The sequence below is a fragment of the Triticum aestivum genome, chromosome 6D, assembly GCF_018294505.1.
Source record: "Triticum aestivum cultivar Chinese Spring chromosome 6D, IWGSC CS RefSeq v2.1, whole genome shotgun sequence".
NCBI lineage: Eukaryota > Viridiplantae > Streptophyta > Magnoliopsida > Poales > Poaceae > Triticum > Triticum aestivum.
In genome coordinates this window covers 155,707,953-155,716,781 of record NC_057811.1, presented here as the reverse complement: position 1 = coordinate 155,716,781, position 8,829 = coordinate 155,707,953, and the positions used below count along the sequence as shown (strand labels likewise).

Here is an 8,829-nt window from a genome sequence, read left to right as displayed (position 1 = left end):
GCTATTTTTTGTCTCCTCTTTGAAGCAATGGTTTCGGACATGAAGTACATATACAAGCACTATGTTGTGTCATCCGGCGACTCGTCTATTGAGGAAGATTACGCGGATGAAACGACGATGATGCAGGCGATGCTTGCAAACGCCGAGTGGGGCGGAGAGCATGTTCTCAATTTCAAGGGTTTCGATCAAGGGCCATCCACTGAATTGGAAAATGGCGCATGGGTATTTGACGCTTATGGACGATTAGTTATCATCGATTCCTTTTTCACTGATAATTTTCGCCGGCGATTTCGGATGCGAAAAAATGTTTTCGATCGCCTCTACAATGACATGCAGTCCTACGATGACTACTTCATTTTAAAGAAGGATGCCGTAAGAACGGTTGGATTCTTTGGCTACAAGAAGTGCACCATTATATTGTGGATACTTGCATACATCACGATCGTAAATTTGTGAGACGAGTACCTCCACATGTCAAAAAGCATATGCAGAGACAGTCAGACATTTACAGTACTTGCATCGTAGCAAGGTAAAGCAGAAAAAGTATACTATACAGATTTTGCGCAAATAAACAAAATACCATGCAGATTAGTAGGTAACAACTCAAGAAGTTTTTGGCATTCATGGTAGCTTTTGCCACCGGGAGATATTTACAATCTCTTCCCCCCCCCTAAATCTACAAAAATCAGTTTAATACTATTGACTTAGGCTTAGACCGTTGGGCCTCAGGAATTAAGAATGGTTCCAAAAATTGGAGGAACGAAAATCAAAAGCGCTGTCTTTCTCTTGGAGAAATGCTTCGGTCAGTCAGCAGCCTCCTGTATGATGCTCAGAGCCCGCTTCAGTCCCAGCCGCGATCACGCGGCGAGCTTCCCGTTGCTCTTCTTCACCGGACTCAGCGACACCGGGAACTCCCCGAGGGTCCGCTCGTTAAGCTTCTCGTTGAACATGACGTCCTCGCAATCTTCCACCTCCTCGCGCACCGGCACAACGCGCAGGTTCTTCTTGCCGCCGCGCCGCTCAGGCCTTTTGGCGCCCGCTATCGCTGCGCTCGCGCGCACGGCCAGCGCGGCCATGTCGGCACTCGAGGGCGGCCGCCGGAGCACCGCTGCCGGGAGCAGGAAGTATATTTGTCCCGGCCGGAGCAGCTCATCGGAGGCCAGCGCCGGTGGGGGCTCGTTGAAGTAGAGCGCGTCGGAGTTGCACACGAAGAAGGAGGCGGCATTGCCGGCGAGAACGTCGGAGACGGTGACTCGGGGGCTGGCCGGGAGCTCCTTCAGCGAGCCGTCGGCGGCGATGACCCTGATGGACGCCGGCTGGTGTGCCTGCTCCGACAGGCTGCCTCAGTGGTTGGAACTGCTGGAAACCTTCGCGCCCATGGTTTCTTTGTGGTTGTGTAGTGTGGGAAAGTGAGATTTTTCTTTCGAGTTCGTTAGAACTTTGGATGTGGAGATTAAAATGGATGGTGTCATATATATAGAGGTGGGTGGTGAGTGTTGAGTATATTGTGTACGTGTATATTGTGTATTGAGCCCACCTACTGTTTCCTTTGTATAGTTGAGGTTGTAGCCCCTCTCTGTACTCATATATACGTGCCTGGTGCATCGATCAATGCATTGTGTTTGCACAGCCTATACTTCATATTCTACATGGTATCAGAGCGGGGGTAGGGAAGGGCGGCCATGAAGAGTTGCGGCGGTGGCGGCGCGAGGGAGGCGCGGCGGCGGCGGCTAGGGTTAGGGTTCGAAGGAGGAGGTTGCGGAAGCGGGGAGCAGAGTGCAGCGGCAACCGGCGGCGGTGGCGGCGACACAGAAGGCGTGCGGCGGCGACGGCGGCGGCGTGAGGTGGGCGGGGCGGCGACGACCGACGACGGTGGCGGTGGCGCGGAGGGCGCACGGCGGCGGGTGGCGGCGGCGGCGCGGAGGACGCGCGACGGCGGCGGCTAGGGTTAGGTCGACCGACCTGCTCTGATACCATGTAGAAGTGCATGCTCTAGCCAATGCAACCAAAAGACCGATCTTATGAAAGAGACTAGACATCACATGATACGTCAACACTTCCCCTCACGTGTGGCTCCCTCAGGCCTAAACGTGAACCGAAAGTGGGCTGCAATTTAATTGCGCCAGCCGGGTCTTCAACTCAAGACCTCTTGGCTCCGATACCCTCTCTCCATCTAGTCGCCGCCTACCTGGCCACCGCCGCGCCTCCTGCCCCAGCCACTGCCATCGTCGCTGCAATGTCTTCTGCCGCGTCGTCTTCCTTCGGCCCCATGTACGCGGGCGCGCCGTCTCCCTTCACGCACATGCAGCTAGCACCGCCAATGGCCGGCGGCCACGCTCCGCCCGCCCTGGTTCAGCCCCTCGGCGGCTACACCACGCCGCCGGCTTTCCCGGCGGGCCATCCGGCCAACTTCAACGTGCTGCAGCAGCCCACCGGTGCTGACTCCGCGGCTCTGCCCGCCCCGCCGATGGCCGGCGGCCATGCTCCGCCCGCCTCGGTTCAGCCCTACGCCGGCTTCGCCTCACTGCCGGTCTCCCCGGCATGGGGCCCTACAACTTTGGTTGCCCTGCACTCGGCCTCATCACCGAACCCCTTCGGCACCGGCGGCGCTTGGTACATGGACTCGGGCGCCACCGCCCACATGACATCTCATCCCGGTACCTTAAACTCCTTCACTCCGGTTCGTACTCCTACTCGCATCACCGTTGGTAATGGTTCCTCTCTACCTATCACACATATTGGTCGTACTTCGTTTCCTTCCACATCTACGCCTGTCACCATGTCTAATGTTCTTGTTTCTCCTGATTTAGTTACGAACCTTGTCTCTGTTCGTCGTCTTGCTCGTGAGAATCCCATTACTGTTGAATTTGATGATGTCGGTTTTTCTGTGAAGGATGCCCGTACTCGGATGGTCCTTCACCGTTGTGATAGTCCTGACGAGCTCTATCCGGTGCACTCCTCCGCCACCGCCTCCACCATCCCAGTCGCCCTCGCTGCAGGTGTCGACCTTTGGCATGCTCGTTTGGGACACCCGAACCCCACCACTTTGCGTCAAATTCTTCAGAGTTTTTCATTCTCATGCAATAAGATCGACGACCATACTTGTGAGGCTTGTCGTCTTGGCAAGCATGTTTGTCTTCCCTTTAGCGCCTCTACCACTATTTCCACTTTTCCGTTTCAGTTATTGCATAGTGATGTTTGGACATCCCCGGTTGCGAGGAATACGGGCTACCTATACTATTTGGTGATCATAGATGATTTCTCTCATTATGTGTGGACATTTCCTCTTCGTCGCAAGTCCGATGCCCTTGCCACACTCACCGCCTTTTATTCCTATGTCACCACACAGTTCGGTCGTCCTATCCTTGCATTGCAAACTGACAACGGAAAAGAGTTTGACAACATCGCTGTTCGTAACCTTCTAGCCTCTCACGGCACTATCTTCCGCCTCACTTGTCCCTACACGTCCCAACAAAATGGCCGTGCCGAGCGTATCCTTCGCACTCTTAACGATTGCATCCGCACGTTGCTCTTTCACTCTAACATGCCTCCCCGGTTTTGGCCGGAGGCTCTTGCCACCGCCACCCTCCTCATCAACATCCGTCTGTGTCGCCCACGCTGGAACTATGCCCCTCACCATCTCCTGTTTGGTGCGCCCCATCTTATGATGGCCTTCACATCTTTGGTTGTCTCTGCTATCCTAGCATCGCTGCCACTACGCCTCATAAGCTTGCACCTCGCTCCGTCGCTTGCATCTTCCTCGGCTACCCACCTAACACCAAAGGATACCGCTGTTACGATCCTGTCTCACATCGTGTATTCACTTCCCGGCACGTTTACTTTGATGAGAAGGTGTTTCCATTTCAGCAGGTACCTCCCGTCGCCCCGTCGCCGCCGGCCCTCTAGCGACCCCGTCAGGTGGACGACCCCGCTCAGTTCTTTGACCGCCTCCGGGCTTCGGCGGTCCTCACGCCCCCACGTCGCCCTCGCCGACTCCGTTAGGGGCCTCGGCATCGCCCGCCTCGCCGGCCGCCGCTTCGCCGGCCGTTGCGTCGCCGGCCTCTTCGCCGGCCGCCGCATCGCCGGTATCTACACCGGCCTCTTCGCCGGCCGCCGCATGGCCGGTATCTTCACCGGCCACCTCGGGGGCCGCCTCGTCGCCGGCTGTCATGCCGGGTGCCTCGCCGGCGGCTTCACCGGCCGTCTCGCCGCCTGCCTCACCGGACGTCCCGGCGCTGCCGTCTCGCCCCGTCACACGGGCCCGAGCTGGCGTTCACCGTCCGAGTCTGCGGTAGTCGAGCGATGAGTACCTCCTCGCCGCCTCCACCGCGGAGCCGTCCCCTATTCCTGCGTCAGCTCGTGCAGCCCTTCGTGATCCTCGTTGGCTTGCCGCGATGCAGGAAGAGTTCGACGCTCTCCAGCGGAACCGCACTTGGACACTGGTTCCCCGGCCTCCTCGTGCCAACGTCATTAGCGGCAAGTGGGTCTTTCGCCACAAGACCCGCTCGGATGGTACACTTGAGCGCTACAAGGCTCGCTGGGTGGTTCGTGGTTTTCGACAGCGCGCTGGAGTTGACTTCACTAAGACGTTTGCACCGGTTGTCAAACCGGGCACGATCCGCACCGTCCTCCAGGTTGTGGTGTCCCGAGGCTGGCCAGTTCATCAGATGGATGTCTCCAACGCCTTCCTCCACGGCCATCTTGAGGAGCAGGTTTATTGTGAGCAGCCCACCGGTTTCGTCGACGCATCTCTTGCTGGCCATGTGTGTTTGCTGTCCCGGTCTCTATACGGGCTCAAGCAAGCACCTCGCGCTTGGTACCAGCGGATCGCCAGGTTTCCTCAGACACTAGGCTTCAACGTCACTCGCTCGGACGCCTCACTATTTGTCTATCGACATGGTGACACGACTGCATATTTGCTCCTCTACGTCGACGACATCATCCTGACGGCCTCCTCCGCAACTCTTCTTCAGCAGATTACTCTCCGGCTGCGTGACGAGTTCTCCATCAAGGACTTGGGTGCTCTACATTATTTTCTTGGCATTGAGGTCGTTCGGCGACCGGATGGCTTCTTTCTTCATCAGCAGAAGTATGCGCACGAGCTCCTTGAGCGTGCTGGCATGCTCAACTGTCACCCTGTTGCTACTCCTGTTGACACGAAGGCCAAGGTTTCTGCTCTTGAGGGCTCGCCAGCGTCGGATGCTCCCTTCTACCGGTCCATTGTCGGTGCTCTTCAGTATCTGACTCTCACCCGACCGGATCTACAGTATGCAGTTCAGCAGGTGTGTCTCCACATGCACGCCCCTCGTGACTCCCATTGGACTCTCGTGAAGCGGATCCTCCGTTACATTCGCGGCACGATGACTCTTGGGCTCACCCTCACGGCGTCCGCTTCTCTAGAGATGGTGGCCTACTCCGACGCAGACTGGGCTGGCTGCCCCGACACCCGTCGGTCCACCTCCGGCTACTGCGTTTACCTCGGTCCTTCACTCGTCTCGTGGTCGTCCAAGCGACAACCCACAGTATCGCGCTCCAGCGCGGAGGCTGAGTACCGAGCTGTGGCTAACGCTGTTGCCGAGTGCACCTGGCTACGACAGTTACTTCAGGAGCTGCATCACGATGTCTCCCAGGCTACGGCTGTCTGCTGCGACAACGTCTCTTCGGTGTACCTCTTCGCCAACCCGGTTCATCATCGCCGGACTAAGCACATTGAGCTGGACATTCACTTTGTGCGCGAGCAAGTGACCCTTGGACGTATTCGGGTCCTTCATGTTCCGACTGCACAACAGTTCGCCGATGTGATGACGAAGGGACTGCCGACTTCCACCTTCGAGGAGTTTCGTTCCAGTCTCTACGTCACTGGCGCCGCTTCGACTGTGTGTGTGTGTGTGGGGGGAGGGGGGTGTTGAGTATATTGTGTATTGAGCCCACCTCCTGTTTCCTTTGTATAGTCGAGGTTGTGGCCCCTCTCTGTACTCATATATACGTGCCTGGTGCACCGATCAATGCATTGTGTTTGCACAGCCTATACTTCATATTCTACAGTGGGCATCAGAGAAGTGATAAGAAAAGGAGCCAGGACTTGTCACTTCAGTCCCTTGCTTCTTGTCCAATTGTGAACATGCACATGCGCTACTTGAAAATTCCTACTAGTATATGTCAAGATTATTTTGACATGCCGGAGAAGTCGTAAGTGTCGAACTGCATATATAAATATACTAAAAAGTGAACTGGTTGTCCCATTAATAATGAGTACTACGAAAAATCTGAAGTGACTTAGATATATTGTTGCTACACTTGCTAGTGCTCGCTAGTATGCACACATCACATTGCAGTGGTGAAGCTCCAATTTCCTACCCATTTGCAAAACACGATTCTCACGGGGACAGGTATACAAAAGTAATGAGATGCCGAGAAGAGGAAAGCTGCCGTGTGCGTTGACGCAACGGCATGGCAGCATTGCGCGCATGGGAATCCAATTGCGACGACTATTCCTCCGCACGCGAAAGCTACTCATTCCTTCCTCGGTGGCCAGTGACGCTGACCCCCGTCAACACCTCTGGAGCTCCTCGTGGGGCCGACCTGTCACTATCAGGCACCGCGCGGTCGCGTGAACGCATCAGCGCGTGCGTAGGCGCAACTGGCGATCGAAGGCCGGCCGTGCGCCCCAAACAATCGACCCAGAGTTTCCACTTTTGAGCGTCAAGCGTTCTCGCGAGCGGCTTTGCCGTGCTTCCAACGCGAGAAGAGAATGTTCGCAGCATGAAAGTGGCGGAGACGAGATGACGGAAGTGTGGCCAGACGCTTTGCTCTTCAACCCGCGGTCCCGTGCAAGCATCTTCAATAGATGATGCAAATTTAAATATGTAAACTTAGGAGATGTAAAATTTACATCATCAGAAAGTGTAATTTACATCTCTAACAAAGAGGCAGTTCCACACATGATGTATATTGGTGATTTAGAAGTTCAATTCCATTAGATGATGCAAAGTGGAGATGTAAAAACTAGAAACTTCACTACTACTTCATTTGAAACATAATTCAAACATATTTCTAAATTTAAAAATAAATTAAACAACTACCACAACTAATTCAATCTACTACATCCATCAAACTAGTCCTCCTCCTCCGAGAGCATCCAGTACGCCTCGTCGTCCTCACATGAGGGCCCCTAGAACTCCTCGTCCTCCTCCTCCGAGGAGTCGACAGGGATCACCGTCGAGGGACGGTCTCGTTGTCCTTCTTGACCTCATTCTTCTTCTTCTTCCTGCTCAGCTTGAACATACTCTGGATGCTCCCGTGCGAACCTTGCCATCGCCGCCTCGCGCTTCCAGAAGTGCTCCTGCTCGGCTTGAACATACTCCGGATACTTCCCTGTGAACCTTGCCATCGCCGCCTCGTCGCTACCGCCGGAAGCAACGACAATGGCCACCCTCTTCTCTGTCTTCTTCTTCGTTATCTACTCCATCTGAATACCCTCCGGCACGAGGAACTCCGCATCCGCCCGGGTCTCAATCTTCGTGAAGTTGAGGTCTGTCTTTGGCCTCCTGGCACGCTACACTGCCACTCGTAGGCACATGCAGCCTTGTTGGAAGTGGTGTAGGTGCCGAGCCAGGAGCGCCAGCCGACATCGAAGAACTCGACGCCAAAGTTACCGGACCGCTTCGCCCACCGAAGAACCCCATCTTGCTCTTTAGGAGCTTCTTCGGTAGATGGTGACGAAGGGGTGGTGGCGGCGGGCGAATCAAGGGGGAGGGGGGCGTCGGGATGACGCTGGCACGACTCGATGCAGCGGTAGCGGTCGAGCGTCGGGGCGGTGGCGACTGTGCGGGGGGGGGGGGGGCAGCGGCCGAAGGAGCGGTTGGGCGGCGGGGGTGGCGAATCAGGGCGGCGGCGGCGCGGATCGGGGCGAAGATTCGAGGCGGAGCGGTGGAAAATGAGCGGCGGAGTAGCGGTGGAGGGGTGGTAGGGGTGGTTGACGGCCAGATCTAGTGCGAGCTGGCGGCAATTGCAGTGTTGTGAGCGAATCGGGGCGGCGACGACTGTGTGGCGGGCGGAGGGAGGAAGGAGGGAAAGGAAATGAAGGGCGGCTTGTGGTTGGCGTGCGACCGCCTTTGCATCTCCAGGTGTTGTATTTTACATCTCCTGGACCAGGTGATGTAATTTTTTTTGCATTTACATCATTTGTTGGAGGTGGGTTTTTGGGCCTCGAAGATGCAAAAATTAGTTATTTTACATCATCTATTGGAGATGTTCGAGCAATGCCAACACGGTAACTCAAACTAACGCTGATTTTGTCCTTTTTTTGTCCATTCGGGTCGCCCAGTGTTGTGGGAACAAATCTGACAGTAGAGTATAGGGGTACGTATAGGAGGGCAAAGTCTAGCTACGGCTTGGTTGCTACACTCGGATTTACGAGTTCAGGCCCCTCTCGGAAGAGGTAAAGACTCTATGTCTCGGTGCTGCGGGAGCTTGCTTATCTGGAGTGTTGTGTTACAAGAGGTGCGAACCCTTGTGCAGGGGCAGAGGGGCGGCTTATATAGAGTCTGCTGGCCCCTCATGAATGCCCCGTTACTCAAGGGTTCAATGGCGAGGTTAAAGGTTGCGGGCGTTACAGGTAACGTTAGCATTAGATGTTCTTTAAGGCGACGAACTGATCGTCTGACCGTTGCGGTGTCAGGGTGACCCTAGGTCTTGTGTGGTCGAGTGATGCTTGGTACTCCGAGTGGGTAGAGATGGTCGAGTGACGGTGAGGCCTCCGAGTGAATGCTGCGTCCGAGTGACTTGTAAGTTGCAAGTATTCCAGTTGGTGACTCCTTCCTAGCTTTG

At 55.5% G+C, this 8,829-nt stretch overlaps 1 pseudogene; it reads right to left on the bottom strand.

The window, feature by feature from the left end:
- Window positions 1-803: 803 nt before the first annotated feature.
- On the bottom strand, window positions 804-2,271 carry LOC123142544 (uncharacterized; annotated as a pseudogene).
- Window positions 2,272-8,829: the final 6,558 nt, after the last annotated feature.